The sequence below is a fragment of the Acinonyx jubatus genome, chromosome B1 (genome assembly GCF_027475565.1).
Source record: "Acinonyx jubatus isolate Ajub_Pintada_27869175 chromosome B1, VMU_Ajub_asm_v1.0, whole genome shotgun sequence".
Lineage (NCBI taxonomy): Eukaryota > Metazoa > Chordata > Mammalia > Carnivora > Felidae > Acinonyx > Acinonyx jubatus.
In genome coordinates this window covers 170995813-171016311 of record NC_069382.1, presented here as the reverse complement: position 1 = coordinate 171016311, position 20499 = coordinate 170995813, and the positions used below count along the sequence as shown (strand labels likewise).

Below are 20499 nucleotides of genomic sequence, written 5' to 3'. Positions count from 1 at the left end.
ATATCAACATTTTTTTTGTCCTTTTGAAGTTCTCAAGATTCCTCCCACGATTAGGATTAATCCTCTGAAATGCAAGTCCTCGTAAATGTCTGACACATTAAGCCATTATCTTTTCTGAATGAATTTATCGGAAATTAGCCCAATCATCTGGAAAGGCCCTGAATGAATGGGGCTGAGGCAGGAGGGAAAAAAAAAAAAAAAGCAGATTCAGATAAAATCAAGTCCAGGTAGAGAAGGTGGGGGAAATGAATGGCCTGCTGCATTTGGTGATACAGGAAGTTGGGCAGGTTACCAGAGAAGAAGGGGCTCAGGAAGTTGGAAAGACACTGCAAAATAAAAGAATTGCCAATGTGACAGTGTACTCAGGATGGGCCCTAAACATCCATCTTCATGAGTTCTCTTTTAAAAACTAAAGTTTGGAGGGGCGCTCGGGTGGCTCAGTCAATTGAGCATCCAACTCTTGGCTTCGGCTCAGGTCATGATCCCAGGATCTTGGGATTGAGCCCTGCGTCCAATTCTCTCTCCCTTTGTCCCTCTGCCCAACTCTTGCTCTCTCTCTGAAACCTAAATTTTGCTCTGTAAAAATTATGATCTTTTTTTTAAAGAAACTTTCTTTTTTAATGTTTATTCATTGATTTTGAGAGAACGACATTCCCAAGCAGGCTCCACACCGTCAGCACAGAGCCCCGTGCAGGGCTCAAACTCACGAACCATGAGATCATGACCTGAGCTGAAATCGAATGGGATGCTTAACCATCTCAGCCACCCAGGCACCCCTCTAAAACTTATGATCTTAATGCCAAAGATAGACTCTGATCCCATAATTCCAAGGAAGATCTCAGTGCTGCAATGCAGCCAGGGCTTTCTGATGCCCCTCAGACTCATCAAGTGCCATTGATGTTGTTGGGGTTGGACTGGAAGGAGAGTTGTCATGCTTGTGCCCTTAACAAATTACTGGCCCAGTGAGGCTGGCTCAGAGTCTCAGGGCTTGGAAGAGAAGGGATGAATAACGAACAGCAAATAGTGGGGTTTTATTTACCTCAGTTATTTTGAAGAAAATGATCACGATTTCTGATAACAGAGCCTCCCTTGCCATCAGTTTTCAATTAGTTGTTTCATTACACCTATACGTTTATCCCTGATGTGGAAATAGTCTCTGAGGACATGTTACAAGCACATGCTTATTTAGGCAATTTGAATACTCTTCTGACTGAAGGTGAGAAATCGTGTGTGTGCTTCAATCACAGTTTTAAAATGTTAAAATGTGTAGCAAGTAGTGAAGAAAATGGCACTATTTCAGATTCTTTTGTTTTATGTAACTTAGCATTTAGATGTCACTGTACATGACCTCTCAAGTCAGGACGATTTAGAAGACAAAATGCGATTTTTAAAAGCAGGTGAGGGTGGAATCTTATCTTTTGAAATACTGTGTCTATGCAAGTGACCGTATGTTTTGTATGTTGTAAAAATACAAAACTCCATGAAGCGGTGGGAAAATACTGGGAAAAGGGTCTCAGCCCAGTAATTATTAACTGTGTCACCTTGGGTCAATTACTTCATGAAATTTGTTTCTCTCCTCTAAAACAAGGATAATTAAATCTCCCTCTGGAGGTTGGGGTGAAAAAAGCAAATTCAATGGACTATAAGTTACAACTACCACCCTGGAACAGAACAGATGCTAACACCCTCAGTGTACTGCTGCCATTTTTTTTTAATGTTTATTTATTTATTTTGAGAAAGAGGGGGAGAGAGAGAGAGAGAGAGAGCAGGGGAGGGACAGAGAGAAAGAGAGAGAGAGAATACCAACCAGCCTCCATGCTGTCAGTGCAGAGCCCGACATGGGGCTCTATCTCACAAATTGTGAGATCATGACCGGAACTGAAATCAAGTCAGATGCTTAACCAACGGAGCCACTCAGGCACTCTGTACTCCTTCCATTTTTAAAGGAAAGGCACTATCTCCTTCACTCAAGGAGCTTCAATCATGAATCAGGACATCTTAGAATGATTCAAGCTTTCTTAGTAACTTCCTAAGTCTATTGTCACAGACACAGAGCACCTGTCTCTGGGAGGCCACTCCATCCCTGTTGCCCAGAGGTACTCCTTTCACCTCTCTTGCTTGTGTAGTAAGAAAACAACAATGTTCTCTATCTCAGATGAGTGATCAGTTTGACTCTTACAACATTTCTATCTCTATCCAGTAGCCCTTCCTTAAAAATGCCATCTTCATTTTGCACTTGAATCTTAACTAGAGAGCCTTTCCAAGACCGTAAGATGATGACAGGACTCAAGATTTTATCTCAGCCTCCAAGACTGTGGAAACTTTCCAGCTCTCCTGGAAAGTTATAGAACCACTGATTTCTAGTCATTCATCGGGAAAAGCTTTCAAACAGGCAGATCCTTCCAAAAATGGATCCAGTAGCCTCAGGGGGTAATAAGTTTCCCATCATTGGAAGTGCTCTGGCAGGTGTTAAAAGACAACATGTTTATTCACTGAGTAATTATTTAATGAGTCTCTACCTTGTGCCTGTGATGGGGTCCTGTGGGTAGAAAGTGAGTAAGAAAGGTAAGCTCCCTGAGTCAGGGTGCTTTTGATCTAGTAGAGGAGACAAATACAAAGGCAAATAATGTTATATTTTGCTAAACGTACAATAGCAATAATTGTTAGGTTTTAGAAACATGGAGGAGGGCAACTAATACCTAATGAAGACTTCCCATAGGAAAGAACATCCAAGTAAGATCTACAGGAAATATGAAGGTAGAAAGAACAGAAGAAAACATGCTTAGACAAAGAAATAGCATTAGAAAATCCCAGAGTGGAGAAAAAATAAGGCTCCAATAAACAAACTGTAAGTATGAAGAGGACCAAGGAGGTGGGGGGGTGGCTGCGGAGGCACCTGTAAAGATAAACAGGAACCAGAACAAGGACATTTAAAGGGTCATATACACACATGGAAGAGCTTGGACTTTATTTCCAGGGAAGCCAGGATGCACAGGTGTTTTTCCACAGATCCTGTGCCTGGGGGGTCTGGCTGCAGCCCTGCCATCAGAGGGCTGGAATGAAGACCTACCTGGCTCATGTCCTTATACCTCCAGTCCAAGGGAGGGCTCTCTCTGAGGTGTGGGCATCTCTGACCTGGGAGTGTGAAGGGAAAAAGGAAGTTGTTCCAAACTTTCTGAGTTTTGCTTCTTCCATTATCATTTCTCTTAAAAAGCCAGAGGAAAGGAAATTTTCCAAGGAGCCCTGACAGGACCCATAGGAAAATGAATGACTCATCAACCAGAGATCTATTTAGTGATTATCAATGTGCAAGGAATTCCTTTACAAAGAATCCATTGGCACTCCAATAAATAAATTGTATTTATTTAAATACTGGCAAAAGAAAAATAAGAAAAGAAATAAGAAAAGAAAAATAAAAAAGAACATTTGAAATAAGTACTACAGAAGAAAAAACTCCTATATTATGCACCTTTCCAGGAACAGGTACATTCCTCCCCAGCCCCCATCTTCATAGGCACAAAGACATAAAAAATTTATAGTGGAAAGAATGACTCAATCTTTTTTCTGTAAATGACTAACTTCTCATTAGTATAAAAATAGCTAACATTAGTTGAACATTTACTTTGTACCAGAAAGACATTGTTTTACATACATTGCTTTATTTAATCCTCCCATGACTGACAGGTAGGTAGGTATCATCATTATTCCCACTTCATAGATAGTAAAACTGAGGCTAAGAGGTTAAATGACTCACTCACCACCACAGAGCTCACAGTGATGGTACCAGGGATCCAGACTCAGAATCTCAACCACTACACAAGGGTTTCAACAGGCAAAATTCACACCTGCATCAACAACATCTAGGGTACTTGTTAAAAATACAAATTTCTTCAGGTCCACTCCAGGCCTATGGAATCAGAAATTCTCCATTGGGGTCAAGTCTAGGAACCATATTTTAATCAGGTACCCAGGGCGATTCTTAGGGACACTGAAGTTGGAGAAACACTCCACTCTCTACGCCATTCAGAAGGACTTTAATTGATAAAAGTAACTGTCCCAACCTTCCAGGGGGGGAAAAGTGATCTAAGGGAGGAACATTAGCTTTTGATATCTTTGAGTATGAATGCTCCCAGTAGTAAAACTGTCAGATTGGTAAAGTGAAATCTAGCTACCATCTGCCTCAGGGCTCTTGCTCTAATAAAAGTTGGGGCTGCTCCCCACAGTCGGCACCCTCTGGTACCCCTGCTCTTGAGCCTGGAGCAGCCTTTCCTGACTGCCATAACTGATGGCACTCAGATGAAGTAGAAGGAGAGGCATCCATTGTCCTCCACTCCCAGCTCTGTCCCTTAACTGTAAAAACAGAAGAGTTCCTTAAATTCTCTGGACCTGTTTTGTTATCTGTGAAATGGGAATAATAACTCTTGGGAAACAGCTTTGCAACAAAGAGTAGGTTAAATTTTATCCGATACTTTATGTAAGATTTATCTAGTCTAAAGACCTGATGTCTAAGAGGTCCTCAATAAATGGTGGTGGTGATTTCTATAAATAGCCACTCTGGGATGGTCCTTCGATTTTGTGTCCAATTTCAGGACAATGGGCAAAGAGCCTTGGTCTTTTAATTGGACAGATGTGGGCTACGTCCGGGCTTGGTCAGTCCCTGGGAGACCCTGGGCAAGTTAATTAAACTCTCCAATGTTCATCTTCTCACTCCTTACACAGGAAGAGAGGTCTGCTTCCTAGTTCTTTAAAGAATTAAAAGAAAGTATGCAAAGTTCTCATACAAAGCAAGCCCTCAACATCTATTGTTTTCCCTCCCACTTCATAGCCAATGCACCTTGGTTTCTCAACAACCTCAAAACATGGTTTATTATCATTTTAGCTTTGCGTATTTTATTGAATTCTAATTCCTTTTAAGTCAGCAAGATAGAACTTCCGTAATTTCTCATTAGTTTATTGACTGGGACCCAAACATTATCTGAATATTAGATATGGACCATTTCCTAGCCCTTCCTTATCAGCCCAAAGGATTTGGCCAGACTTTGCTCCCTTGGAGACCATGTAGCTCAAGCTGTGTCTCTTCTAGGCAAGATATTGGCAGCCAACAGAGGGGAAGGGACAGAAAATCCAGGTCAGCTGCAAAGATGATCAAATAGTTGGAAAAAGGATTCGTGAAAAAATTGATTTTAACAAATAGAAATTGTTTCTTCTGGAGATATTGAGGACAATTCAGTGTGGGTCGTCAGCACACCAATGTTTATGCTCCAAGGAAAGGTGCTACTTGGTTACCTCCCATTGCCACAAAAGATGAGGGGCTCTGGGCCCAATCACAGCAGGAGAGATTTAGAGTAAACGTGAGAAAGATGATGGCAACAACAAAGCTGACAGTTCCTCTGATTTGTCTTCTATTATCCTTTGTAAATCTCCCAGAATCATGATTCAAACGTCAGGCTTTGGCCACAGATGATTACTTCTCTAAGCCTCATTCATTCACTCAACACACAACTGGGGAGATACACAACACTGTGTCTGCAGCAAGCACTGTACTAGCCTCATGTTCCCCGACTGTGTGGCATTACAGTCCGGCTGGAGTACATGTTACATACAGGGTCTGTAGAAAGGCATCTCTAGAGTGTAATGATCATTTATTTCCTTGTTCAGGAACTTTGGAAATTCCTAGGCCACCCTATTGGTAAAGATACTAAGTTGTAAATTCCTTGGTATGCCATTCAAGTCCTTTCAAGGATCTCACCCTCCTTTCTAGTCTCATCTCTCAAGATTCCTATAAGATGTCTCAACTACACACAGTTCCCTAAATCTACTTTGGTGAAGACATGCTCTTCTACCTTAGGGGTTTTGCCCATGCTATTTCTTCTGTTTGGCATGCTCTGCTTCCCACCATCTCTGAACTTCTGGAAGTAGAGCGGCCCTTGTAGTAAGTAATTGACACATTGTGAGTTCTGTGTATCAGCACCCCTGATAGACTGGGAGCCTCCAGAAACCAGGAATCATGGAACATCCTTATGGTCTACTGGTTAGCTAAGTAACTCACATTATGTCATCAATATGTGGATGACTGGTATAGTAAGGAAGGAAGGGATAGAGAGAGGGAGGTAGAAAGAAGGAAGGAAGGAAGGAAGGAAGGAAGGAAGGAAGGAAGGAAGGAAGGAGGGAAGGAGGGAAGGAAGGAAGGAACTTGATCCATATAATGGGATAATACTTCTGAATCTTAATTATAGTTCTCTCCAAAGGCCTCTTTTCACTTCCTCCACTATCCCTCCACCCCCACCTCTGCCTTGAACTTGTAACCCACTATAGAAACTGAAGCAAAAACAAAATCAGCTTGAGTCAGAACTCAGGCACACATCTACAGAGTGAGTTTTTATGCTAGCAGGTATTAGCTAGATGACCCTGACTGAGAAAGAAGGGGAAAAGAAGGAGTAGCTCTCAGATCAGAGAGGAAGACACAGAATACTCTCAAGGTCAGTAGTACTAAGGTTTAGACCGGGAGGGTGAGGAAAGACCTTCCTTTGAGAGCACCTGGGAGCTACGTCAAGACAGACTTAGTTCTAAGTTGTCATGCTTCCTCCCATCCAAGGAAGACTGATTGCCCGGAGTCTACCTCCTGCCCAGGGAGCATCCCTCTGGAGATAACTGGTCAGGGCACTGGAGATGCTGCCCTAGCTTCTGCCCACCATGAGAACCCTGGACTTCTACAACCCAGAGATCTTGTATGAGAGACATGGATGCTTGTGGCCTGAGAGTGGTATGAAACAATCCAACATGGTCCCTCTTGGGTTGAACTCAAGACACAATGAACAGGAACACGATTACTGAGACTGTCTGAAGGGCCACCACAGTCCCCTTTAGTGATTTCCTGCAACAAATGTTATGAAAAGTGGGAATTCCGACCTATGGCCACCAGGACGGGCATCCAGAAAGTTCATTTGGAACCTGTGTTAGTTTCCTAGGGCTGCTCTAACAAATTAACACAAACTGGGTGGCTTAAAACAACAGTAAGAACTGCTATGAAATCTACTATCTCACCATTCCAGAGGGTAGAAATCTGAAACCAAGGTGCCAGCAGGGCCACGCTCTAGAGGCTCCAGGAAGAATGCTTCCTTGCCTCTTTGAGCTTTTTATCGTTGCTGGCAATTTTTAGGGTTTCATGGTAGCGGCAACATAACTCCCATCTCAGCCTCCCTGTTACATGTGCCTTCCCTCTCTGTGTTGGCCTGTGTCTCCCTACACTAGTGATTGGATTTAGGGTCAATCCTAATGGATTATGACCTCAGCTTAATTTGCATCTTAATTACACGTGCAAAGCCCTATATCCAAGGTCACATTCACAGGTACCAGGAGTTCAGACTAGACTATAACTTTGGGGGAACATAATTCAACCTACAACAGAATCTTGTTATTTCTTACCACAGCCTTCAGTGAAGTGGCAAATTAGATGCTATGTGATAACTTGCTCTATACATGTTTTTACTCAACTATTGGGAAAATCACATCCAAAAAATGACCCAACTACATTAGAATTTCCTAATTAGTGGGGGCGCCTGGGTGGCTCAGTCGGTTAAGCGGCCGACTTCGGCTCAGGTCATGATCTCCCGGTCCGTGAGTTTGAGCCCCGCCTCGGGCTCTGTGCTGACAGCTCAGAGCCTGGAGCCTGTTTCAAATTCTGTGTCTCCCTCTCTCTGACCCTCCCCTGTTCATGCTCTGTCTCTCTCTGTCTCAAAAATAAATAAACGTTAAAAAAAAAAAAAAGAATTTCCTAATTAGTGTTTTGCAGAATACCCTATATGAAGATGTAATTAACTGTGCCAGGACTCAAGGGTTATGTATCTATTAGGGCCCCAATCAGAAGCAAAACCAAAAAATGATATATATTATATATTATGTATCATAGACAAAGTATCTATGATATATGGCATATATAATATCACATATATATTGTCAAAAATTAAGAGATGGCTAAAATAAAGTGCAATTAGTAACAGTTTATTGTGCACACACCAAAAAGGCACTTTGCAAACTGGGAGCATTCAAACCAAAACATGGAGTGAGGCTCAAGGATACCTTGTTACAGAGCAGCTACTATAGTGAGAAAGTAGTGACTGTTTTTTTCTTCCCAGTGATCGGTTATAATAGTAAATTTTCTTAAATGATAGGGAATCAGTCAGTGGTTATTTCATATCAACCTTAGGAAATAGTTCAAGTTTTCCTCATGATTTCCAGAGGCATAAACAAGAAATGACCCTGGTTGAGTTAGACTTGCAAAATAAGCTAAATTAAGCTTTGTATGAATAAACTGGTTTTGTCTGCTCAGGGAATTTTCAAGATTAGTCTCCATTTGTTTCTGCTTTTAAAAATATCACATATCCATATGGGGCGCCCGGGTGGCTCTGTCCGTTGAGCGACCGACTTCGGCTCAGGTCATGCTCTCACAGCTTGTGAGTTCCAGCCCCGCGTCAGCTCAGAGCCTGGAGCCTGCTTCAGATTCTGTGTCTCCCTCTCCCTCTGCCCCTAACCCACTCGCATTCTGTCTCTGTCTCTCTCAAAAATAAATAAACATTTAAAAAAATTTCTTTAATTTAAAAATATCATATAAATACACAAATTTTAGATAATTTGGGAACTTTTAAAGAAATCTCAGTAAAGCCGTTGTCTTTCTGTCTGTTGTTGGAGCTTGAAGTCCAATGAAGAAGGAAAGATGAATGTAAAGTGGGGGGGAATAAAGGTACACTAAAATCGAACGGCACAGCTAGCACCCAGGTCTCACTGCCTCTTACCACACTGGCATGGGCATCCTCCTGTAGGAGAAGCTGGTGCTCTGCACGTGGGAGTTAAACATATGCCTGGCTTCAGGGTTGGAGAAGCTGAGAGAGGATTCTTGGAAAGGTAGAGAAGTTGCCGGGGCAGCTGTAAGGTGGCTCCACATCATTAAGGTGGGTCAGCAGATAAGCAACCACGTGAGAGCTACAAACCACTGTGCTCCATTTCCTCCATTTCCGCCTTGTAACTTGCGCCTACCCTAACTGGAAACACAGAGAGAAGGGAATTCTGGGAAATGTAGTTCAGCCTAGCCAAGCTGCCACATTACAAAGCTACCATATATCCCATAGCCAACCGTTGAAAACCACAACATGCCCTATCTCTCGGAAAGACTCACAAGCACATTACTGTGTTAAAGGCTCAGCCAAGTCTTCAAGTTTAAAAATAAATATTTAACTCTGATCTAGGATTTCCCACACTTAGAATCACTGCTTTTGGAGATTATTAACTCATCATAGAAACTCAATGATTACTTATTACTGTGATGTCTGTTTGGGGGGGGGGGGATAGTTCTACGAGTGAATTTCAGAAAAAATCTTTGTACTGAGGTGCTGTGTCTTTCAGAATGTCAGTATAAGTGCAGGGTACTAAGTGGAGAAGAGCTTCCTCAATTTACTCCTCAACGTATTCAGCCATTCTCAATTTCAAAGACAAATATATTGAATTTAGGCAGCAGTCTGAAGAAATGTAGAACTTTTCAAATAATACTAAGTAACCTATTTTTAATGTGGTAGCTCTATTTTATTTTCATTAAAGGCCTAATAAGGAAAGCTCAGTTGATTTCCTATTTGCAAGTAATATAACTTCCTACAGAAGCAACATGTACACACACATCTGGTAACTTATAGTCATTGTATTAAACATTTCAAAAGTAGATTGAAAAATTGAGGCATATGCTACCATTTGAGGCAGCATACTAACAGTAAAGAACACAGACTCCAAAACCAGACTGCTTAAACTTGTAACTCAGGTCTACCACTTATTAGCTGTGTGACATTGGCTAAGTTACTCAACTACCCTGAGCCTGTTTTCCTATATATAAAACGGGGATAGTAGTAATATTTCCCCCTGCATAAGTTATAACGAGTATTAAAGTATGTAATATTTGCAAAGTGCAAACATTACAATGTGCTTGGCACGTTGTGAATGGTGTGTGTGTGTGTGTGTGTGTGTGTGTGTGTGTGTGTACAGTTCCTCACAGCAATCCCTGCAGGGTTTATACTATTATACCAATTTGATAGATGAGGAAATCAAGTCCTCTTGAGGTGAAGCCATTCTCTCTCAGGTCACATGGCATGAGTCAGAGCCAGGACAAAACCCGAAATGACTCTGACTCTAAAACATGGTCTCATTCCACAAGGCCATGGCACCTCCCAAGCAAAGCTTAATGGCTCTCTGAGACTTCTTCCTGAAAGTGTCAAAAGACAAAATCAAATTGACTAGGTCCAGAAATGGAATTAGTCCCTCTCCCCAGGGGTACTAAAGTTGTTGCTGTCACTCATTCTTGACCTAGACTAGATATGAATGCAGAGCTTAGAATGCAAGGCTCCATGGGTTTATTTTGCCCTGAGCTTACATGGTCCCTAGAAAGTTCTCTAAATACTTTCAATCAAGGGCTCAGAAAAATTTTTAAAAATAACCTTGCACATACAATTAGAAACTGGCATGTGGGGAATTAAATATAAGATGAAATTGTCTGTGATTTTCAGCGACTACTTGAAGGGAGGTGCTTTGAAGAAAATACCTCAGACTCTCAAAACCCACACAAGGGGTCCGACATGACTGTCCACAGCAGGGCTCACGTGAGCTCGAGGGCAGAGACTCTGAGCCAAGCAAGACCCTCCTCTCGCCGCCAGTCAGAGACGGAGAGAGACCAGGCTGGAAGGGTCTGAGGCAGGTGTAGTTGTGTTGTTATGATTTTAATGACTATTACAGGAATGTGAGTCAGGAGAATATTTTAAAAGCAAGTCTGAAAGAATCCCTTTCACATAAAAATCATGTACCTGTATGAGCATGGTTGAGAAACAGATCAAAAATAAATTTCCACACATGTCTATAATTGTTCAAGTAATTTGAAGGATGGATGCCTTCCGGACACCAGATCACGGTTTCTCTACAGGCTGTGAAATAGTGAAAAGGAGAAAAGAGGTTTGTTCTCAGTTCTCTAGGAAGCTTCTCTGATGCCTGCCGCCTGCACTGATTTCGCACATCCCTGGACCCCTCCTGCCAATATAGTCAGCGCAACGTGTTTTGAGTCTGTGATTTTTCTACTTATTCGCTGACTGACCTAAAGTAAACTTCCTAACTTCTTTCATCCTGTTTCCTCAATGTCAAAATGAGAAAACTAATCCCAGTCTCACAGGTTGCAATGAGAATGAACTTAGCCAACTACAAGGGCAGTTTCAGCAGTGTTTGGCACAGAGTAAGTGCTCGATAAATGGTAGTGTTTCTTGGGCTCTCCACGTCGCTGCCTCCTGCCTCGCAGGCCCTGGTCCTGGATATTAGCCATGGGAACTATCGTGAGACTCACGAGAACTTGAAAATATCTGTTTCTGAGATTTCAGCTCTAAAATCATCACAACGTTGGATCCAATCACGGAGTTAGCCTAAAGTTATAAAATGACCCTCGAGGCAGAATAAGGCCTGATTTAGATATTAATTTTGTAAAAGAATGAATGTGTGAGTATCTGTGAAAGGCACATTGGTGGCTTCCTCAGAACTCCTTTGGATACAAGTGACAGAAGCCCAATTCAAATAACAATGATAATAATAATGGTAATTTATCACATCATTTAGCCAGAAATTCAGGAGAGCTCTTATTCCCAGTGCTAAAAAAAAAAAAAAAAAAAAAAAAAGACAAGTGCTCAAACAACGTCATCAAAAGTGTTTCTCCATTTCTCAGGGTGCCTGGGTAGCTCAGTTGGTTAAGCGTCTGACTTCAGCTCAGGTCGTGATCTCACAGTTTGTGAGTTTGAGCCCCCTATGGGGCTCCAGGCTGATGGTTCAGAGCCTGCTTGGGATATACTCTCTCTTCCCTCTCTCTTTCTGCTCCTCCCCCACTCACACTTTCTCTCTTTCTCAAATTAAAAAAAAAAAAACTTTTTAAAGGAGCGTTTCTCCCTTTCTCTGTTTTGTTCTCCTCTGTGTTGGCTTCATTCTTAGGCAACCCCTCAAGTGAGGTGGGCGTAGCTAACACTATTACTAGCCAAGGACTCTCAAAGTATTCGATTCACTGACATGGAATCCCATACAATATGTCCAAGGAACCCATTTTACAGTCAAGCAGGCAATGCTGTGGGCACGTAATAATGGGACACACTGGTCCTAGCACATACCACTGATAATTAGCAGCAGGGGTCCGATAAGCAGTGATATGGCCATTTGAAGGCACTGCTGGGGCACTGGCTTGAGATGATACCTTGCAAAGACAAGAGGCTACCTTATGTACACTCCAAGACATCTCATATACATGATATTGGTGACCATTATGGGTGCTGGTGCTATATTCCTTGTCGGTAGAAAATACGTATGTGGGAACCAGAGGGTGAAACTAGAAATGACCTCACTGACCATCGCTCTCAAGGATCCATGAGAACACCTGAAGGATCTGGTTCCCAGGGACTTCCATGCTTCCCATTTCCATACCTTTGTGCTGCATGAGCCTAAATGTCCTGGTTTCTAGAAGGCACAGAGCAAAGGTCCCATTAAACTTTAAGCTATAGCTTCTGCCAAGTTATTTCAAGGTGTTCATGCCAAGAGAACAGTGGAAAGGAGTCACCATTTTGGCAGAGCTGGGATTGTGATCACCCGGAGAAAGCTGTCACACACAGGAGGCAGAGAAAAACAGATTTAGCACCCCGATGGCCACAGGGGTGTTTCTTGGCACTCCCCTGCACCATTTTGATGGCTAATGGAAAAAGACAACAGCCTTGGCCTGAGATGGGCATGGAGACTAGGAATGAAGATCTGGGTTGCCCACCAGCTATGCCACCTAGACCAAGTATGAGAGGGCTCTGGACATGTGGTAGAGGAGGGAGATGAGGAGTATGGCTCTGGCCTTGAGACAGCCACAGCAATGAGCACTGGAGTTTATTCCACCAATGTTCCTCTCATATGTTTACTATCGGAAGACTCCTGGATGAATCCTGGAGGCATTCATCCCAGACGGGACACATCCTCTGTGTGAAGTGGATCCAAGTGCTACATGGATGAGGTGGGGGGAGGGGGGGATGAGGTGGGGGTAGCACACTGTGATGTGCTACCTGACCCTGTGGGACTGAAACATGCCCACTTTCATAGATACTGGGAACGTGGGCGGACAATTTCTCCCCACCGAATCACTTTCAGGGGTTTTTCTCTCAACAAAAGGACTTACCTTAACTCCACTCACCTCTGTTTTATGCAAGGGTAAAAGAGGTCTGATATCCTCACCTCAATCCAGGACAATCTGAATGGTCATCCCGGCACCAGGAAACACATGGGCCTCTGTGGCAACCCCACTTTCGATGTCCTCCTCTGCCCAGCTGTGCCTTCCTCATTTGTTTGTAGTGATGTTCCTGAGATCAAGCCTCAGAGCAGCTCCTGCACAAAAACCTTCACCTAGAGTCTGTTTCTCTAGGCCCCTTACCTGGGACAATAGCTGACATCTATGGAATGTTTACTGCGTGCCAAATACTTTGCAGATGTTGACTCATTCAATGCTCACTGAAAATAATATTATCCCCATATGACAGGTGAAAACTTTAGGTTTAAAAGAGGCTAAATGACATACGTGAAGCCTGATATGATGATTTGAATATTAAACTTGGGACAACTATGTACTTTGATCGGGTCGGTCTCATTGAAATTTGGAATGCCACCAATGTCTTCATTATCGGCAAATGTCTCCAATGATCTGTGACATGTAGTACACTGTACCCACAAAGGTTCCATTTACATCACACATATTCTGAGACAACTAGTGACAGTGCTTTGGAGTCTACCCAGTGGCCACGTCTCAGTGGGGTTTTATTGTACCCTCACCAATTCCAAAGATCAATTTTATTTATTATGACCAAATCCCAGTAAACAAGGCTGGCAAAAAGTAAAATAAAAAAGGAAAAGAAAGGAGCGCCTGGGTGGCTCAGTCAGTTGAGCAGCCAACTTCAGCTCAGGTCATGATCTTACGGTCAGTGAGTTCAAGCCCCATGTCAGGCTCTGTGCTGACAGCTCAGAGCCTGGAGCCTGCTTCAGATTCTGTGTCTCCCTCTTTCTCTGCCCCTCCTCTGCTCATGCTCTGTCTCTTTCTCAAAAATAAATAAACATTAAAAAAATTTAATAAAAAAAGGAAAAGAAAGATGTTAATATTTATTGACTGCTTTGCCCTGTACTAGTGCTTTTCAAACTTCTTTTACCTCAACTTGTAGTAAGAAATACAGTTTTCATGGTAACTTGGTGTGTGTGTGTGTGTGTGTGTGTGTGTATGCGCGAAACTGAAGCAAGAAAATGTCACTATCCAATACATACCTTCATTAATGTGACACACTCTGATATTTTCTATTCTACTTGAATGTTTTTAAGCCAGTCACTGTGCACTATATTGATTTCATACTTAATGATCATGAAGTACACTTTAAAAAACATCACCCAGTGCTAAGACTCTTCACATGTATTTATGAATTTAGCACCTCCCAAAGAATTATTGTCATCCCCTTTTTTAATCAAGTACATGATTTAACAACTCTCCATTCTACAATTCATAAATGACAGAGCTGGACTTTAAACAGATTAAACTACTAAATTATTGTTTTTCAACTTCTTGGTTGAAATAAATGCCAAATGTAAAAGGAGAGAGAGAGACACAGAGAGAGAGAGAGAGAACAGAAGAGAAAATAAAGAAATATAGGTGTTCTCTGCATTCATTTTCTTTTGTCTCTTACAGCAGTTCCCTCTCTGTTCTCAGAAAGAGGTCAGAGCTAGCAAGATTCCCAGACCCCATGCAGATGGAGTAACTGAAGGCAAACGGTGACCACCTTGCCATTCCTCATGAGATTTCATGGAACTGAGCGTGTAGCTCAAGAAAACGTGTCTTCCTATCGAGGCGATGTGCTCCCCCACTCCCTGTACAGCAAGACATCCAAGTAAGGATGATGTTGTTTCTCATCATCCTAGTTTTAAGCACAATTTTTTTTTTTTTTTTACTTCTTGAGGAGTAAAGGAACTGTCAAGTCAATCAATGCTCCTATGGACTTTTTTCTGGAAGTCAAAAAGTGAGAAAATTTGCCCTGTTGCAGCTTAAGCACGTTATTCACTCTGGACTCTTATGGGTAAATGAAAGTGAATTGTGATATATTTCCTGAGCTGCCCAAGTTTTAGTGTTTGTTAGCATTTGAGGAAAAGATGAATTTGAGGGATGAAATTCTCTTAATCTCTCCCCAGCTTGTTTAGCAGCACTGTCCTCACAACCAATACATTGATGTGAGGTACACAGAGCATCTTCCTCTCCATGCAATTTATTTTTGGTTTTCTACTGTTCCTCAAATACGTGTATACTACAATGAGAAATGTAGACCCTGGTGGTCAACAAGAGCTATAAATTTATGTCTTTTCTAGTGAAGTGGCGGGTCAGAAACCTATTTACGTGGATCATGTGAGGAAGAAGAAAGAGCAATTTCAGACAAGTGTTTACAAAACGATCTTCAGATTTAATGTTTTCCTAGTCTAAATCCCAACAGCAATCATATAAAACTGGCAAACAGACTTTAAAAATTAATTAAAAGTGAGAAGGGCAAAAATAGCTAAATCATTTCCCAAAAAAGAAAACATGTCTGCATGTTTTTAGTGAGTGGACAATTGTTCTTGAACATTTGGTGTGTATTTGATTATAAAGAACATAGAGGCCTTGGTGTGTTGAAGCAAGACCCAGGCCTCAGTATTTTTACCAAGATTCCCAGGTGATTTTGATATCCCCCAAGGTGTGATAACCACTTTCCCAGTAGGCAACAAGACAAATTACAAGACTATAGCAATTAAACAGAGTGGTACTCATGTAGGAAAAGATAAAGAGACCAATGGAACAGAAGAGAGAGCCTAGAAACTCATAGGCTAGATGCATGAGTGATATATAACGGTGGCGGCTTACAGACACTGGAAAAGAAGAATACTCAAAAATAATGGTAACAAAGTGGTTTCCATAGTAAAATAAGGTTAGATTCCGAAGGTCAACAAAATCAAAGGTAATTAAAGACAAATATTAAAAAGCCAAAACTTTAGAACTTTTAAAGAAAAGCAAAGGAGAATAACTTTACCACCTATAGGATGTAATGAAAAGGATTTTATTTAGAATAAAAAGGATTTCTCAAGGAAAGCTTTATAAAGCACAAATGATTAGGAAAACATTGGTAAAATGTTTTCTTAAACGTCTTCCATTTAACTGTTTATCTATAAGAAATCACAAGTTTCTAGATTATTGCTTAACAAAAAACAAAAATATTGGAGGCTAAGGAATATAGTTGTCATTCCTAACAAGGGTTTAAAATGTTTATTTTTTAATTGTATAAATAAATGTCCCAAAGTTCAATATATATGATACATTTATACTAATATGACACTGGTTGAATTTCTTTTCCATGTTTATGTTTCATATTAGATTTTATTTAAACAAAATGTCTTCCCTTAATTTAAGCCTCGTGCTTAACAGACAGCAAACCCAAGTCCAAAGAGGTTACTTAGCTTGCCCAACATGATGGATTTAATTAGTCAAAATCAACTTTTCAGATGGAATGAAAACACTAAATAACTTTCTAGGATATTAGTTTTCCTTAAAGCCTTCTCTTTTATCATCTTAAAGTTGTTATTAATAACCTCAGCACTAAAAGCTTGAAAGTAAAATGACAAAGTCTTAAGTGGCAAATTTGGATTGTGAACATAGGTTTCATGGATAGGTACAGCCATTTAATTGCCAACGAAATAGATTAGTAGAAGTCATTAAGGTTTTGTGGCAAGAAATAAAACACCAATGTCTCCTTCCTTATTTACTTTCCTATATAAAATTTGATTATTATTAGGATTTAAAATGAGTCAAATCAATTACTTTTTCTTTCCCTCTAGATTCTGAACAAATTGATAACTATACACAGGCAACACTGAGCTCAAAATATCAACCTGATTGCTAGTAAAGCTGGACCAAAAAAGGCAACTTGGATATAAGGTCCAAAACTGTGCCCCCCAAAATTGACCTTTCCCCAGTCACAGGCATCAGTAGGTCATAAAAACACTATTCCAGGGAGCTTCTCCACGGAAGGAAGAAGAGAGAACACACAGATTGCTGGAAGGCAGGCTGATCCCAGAGCAAAGGCAAGATGCAAAACTATGATCCTGCACTGATATTTTCCCCACTCTTCCTTTTGTGGGGAGATAGAATACACATGGGCCCCCAAATATTTATCCACCACTTCTTTTGAGGAATGAAATTGAAGACCCTTCATGGAAGCACAAGGCTGATAAAATAAGGTGCCTTTTTAATCAGTTGGGGCCATAGCAAAAATCCAATGACATAATTCAAATGGAGGATTGATGGTTTGAATCGATGGGCTGCTCACAACACTGTGGGTAGTGCTTCAGGAAAATGACAAAGGAGAGTGATGCTCTCCAAAGCTAGAAGCTCCTTGTTGCAGACTCTTCTTTAAGACCTGAAGGGCAAAGGGAAGAAGGAAAAGAAGTGTCTACCAGAATATGGCAAAAGGTATGGCTATAGGAGAGAGGAACAAAGCAACTGCCAGACCATGGCCAAGCAGAGAGGGAACCAGAAAAACAAATACCCCAACCTCTCCTTCTCTACTCACCCTCAGGTCTCCTCCAGATGCCACTCCTTCTCCCTAGGAAAGCATGGTTGATGCAGTCCAGAGAAGTCAGTCTTCCAGGATACAGGAAAGAGTGGACAGTGGTGGAAGTTACATCTGGAGTGTCAGAGAATATCAACTCAGCCCCTAACATGTGCAACTACTACCCACTACAGGGGACTGAAGCTGTAACACCTACATAACATTATAGCAGCCTGTCTTCAGTACCTCAGTACTTGACCTGTCTTAAGTACTTCGGTGCTTCAGTGCTTTAGTACTCGACCTGTCTTCAGTGTTTCAGTGCTCAACCTGTCTGTAGTAGTTATTAAGGGAAAATGTGTATTGATTCTTTAGTCTCCAATGAGGAGAGTGATCAGATTAATCACAAAAAAGCAATTTATTAAAAGGGTTTTTTAATTCTCAAAATACAAATATGATCAAGATTTCTGATAAATTTTTAACTTCATCATACATAAGATATCTTCTTGTATATATACCTGAGCATTTCTAAAATTCATGATACAGTCATGGAGGTATTTCAATGCAAATGAAACTAAATAAAAGTAGTACAGGAAACACTTTGTATCACACATATAAGTGTGTAAAAACAGAGCTTCTTCCTGCAGAAGAAGATGATGGGGGTAGTGTTCAGGGATAACCCTCAAACCATGGCATTGCCTTCCAAAGTTGAGGTCACTTTGACCCAGCTCAGTTTTCTTCTCCAAGAATGTCAAGATCACTTGGAAATACCACTACTTGGGCTTGGATTCCACCTTTTCATTCCACCACTTCAGAACTATTTAGCTAAAAGCTACACCTCTGCCAATATTTTACCAGCATTTGTCAATAGTTAAAATTTCCCTTTTAGGTGATTCACCCTTTAGAAAATATCAACTGAAGAAAACAAAAGTTCCCCTAACATATCAGGAATAATAAAGGATCCAATTTTTCTCTCTTTTACGTGAAGTCTACACAAACCTAAATTCCCAAGGAAGCACAGATCATTCCCATCATTTACCCTAGCAGCCATAGTCTATCTCATGAATCGCCAAAATGTCAACTGAAGCAGCAGCTGAATGGTCCACTATCCTTCTTTCTGTGATTCCCCAGCTGTTTCACCCTGTGGGCCATTTGTTCTCTTTGTGGCCCTGTCTAAAAGAACAATGCAGAATGTATTCGTTTTGGAACAATGTCTGAGTTGTGCTTCTGAAAGTTCCTAATTCAGTGATCATATAATTTTTTCAGGCACTGTGCATTTTTTTAGTCTCCAAAAGGACATCAGTATTGTATAAAGTGATTTCCAGGTAAATTTGAGCTGAGAATTTCAAAACCCAACTTGAGATAAAAACAACAATAAATTCCTACGGTCTTAAAGCCAAAGGCAAGAATCACTGTGGTTCATTCATTAAATGTTTGCTGTTTCTGCAATATGCCAGGCAGAGTTCTGGTCGCAGTGTGTCAGGAGGAAGGATGGACAGGTAGGAAAAGACCCAATCTACCCAGGAAAGACAAACTTGTATAAATAATTAGAATACACTGGGTTGAACTCCATGTGTAGACCTCCCTATTTAAAATACCTCTTTTCTTTTTTAATAAGAGACTCTTGATTTTCATTGCAATAGTAATGTGACCAACTAAAAAGGTTTGATTTCCTGGACTCCCCTGCACGCAATATAGTTCTGCCAATGAGATTAAGGCAGAAGTCCATGAAGAGGTTATTGCTTCCTGAATAAGAAGTCAAAAATCTCTCTAAAAATACAACTTAGCTCCTTTCCCCTTTGTTCATCCCTCTTCTTCTCAAGAACAGAAGATACCAGAAAGTGCAGCAGTCACCATGCAACTGTGAGGCAACAAGCATGAGGACAAAATCCTACATCCAAGGATGTAGAGTAGAAATATAGCAAATCCTTGAGTAACCCTGTGAGGCCTTCCCCTAGAATGTCTGTCACATAAGACAAACTAAACCTGTTTAAATCATGTGGGTTTTTTAAATGTTTATTTGTGTTGGAAAGAGAAAGGGGGCATGAGCAGGGAAGGGCAGAGAGAGAGGGAGACAGAGAATCCCAAGCAGGCTCTATGCTGTCGTGCAGAGCCGACTTCTGGCTCGATCTCATGAACTGTGAGATCATGACCTGAGCCAAAATCAAGAGTCAGACTCTTAACCAACTGAGCCCTCCAGGTGCCCCTAAACCATGTTTAACTGTGGTAGATGACGATAGAAGAATGCCTCATCCTATAAAATACAAAAGAAGGAGCAAAGAAAAGTTTTCACAAGACACACTGGCATTTGAAACGTGAGGTGTAAGGAAGGCAGAGGCAGTAAAGTCTAGGGGTCAAGGGGAACTGGATTCAGAATGCTTCAGTTCATAACAAGTTTCTGCAACATACCTACACTTGTGTATATTTCATCTCTCTGTACCTCAGTTTCCTCATTTGTGGGAGAAGGGGTAATTTACTTCTTAGCACAGTTTTAAGTATAAAACAGTTATCACTGGTGACGCTGCTAAACAATACTGGGCACACTGGCAGCAAACACATGAAAACATGCTCAACATCACTCATCATCAGGGAAATGCAAATCAAAATTTCAATGAGATATCACCTCGCACCTGTCAGAATGGCTGAAACCAAAAACGCAATTAATAAGTGTTGGTGCAGATGTGGAGAGAAAGGAACCCTCTTGCACTATTGGTGGGAATGCAAACTGGTGCGGCCACTGTGGAAAACAGTATGGAGGTTTCCCGAAAAAGTTAAAAATAGAACTACCCTGTGATCCAGTAATGACAGTACTGGGTATTTACCCCAAAAATACAAAAACACTAATTCAAAGGGATACATGCACCCC

The 20499-nt window shown here is 41.2% G+C and overlaps 1 long non-coding RNA gene across 1 annotated transcript in view; it reads right to left on the bottom strand.

Moving 5' to 3' along the window:
* The window catches only part of LOC113601816 (uncharacterized), a 38250-nt gene extending 29228 nt beyond the window's left edge, over positions 1-9022 (bottom strand). The window contains exons 1-2 of the long non-coding RNA XR_008296364.1: positions 8793-9022; positions 3071-3135 (exon numbers count right to left, since the gene is read on the bottom strand). This is a non-coding gene — a long non-coding RNA (uncharacterized LOC113601816). The remainder of the gene's footprint in view (positions 1-3070; positions 3136-8792) is intronic.
* Between the last annotated feature and the right edge of the window lie 11477 nt (positions 9023-20499).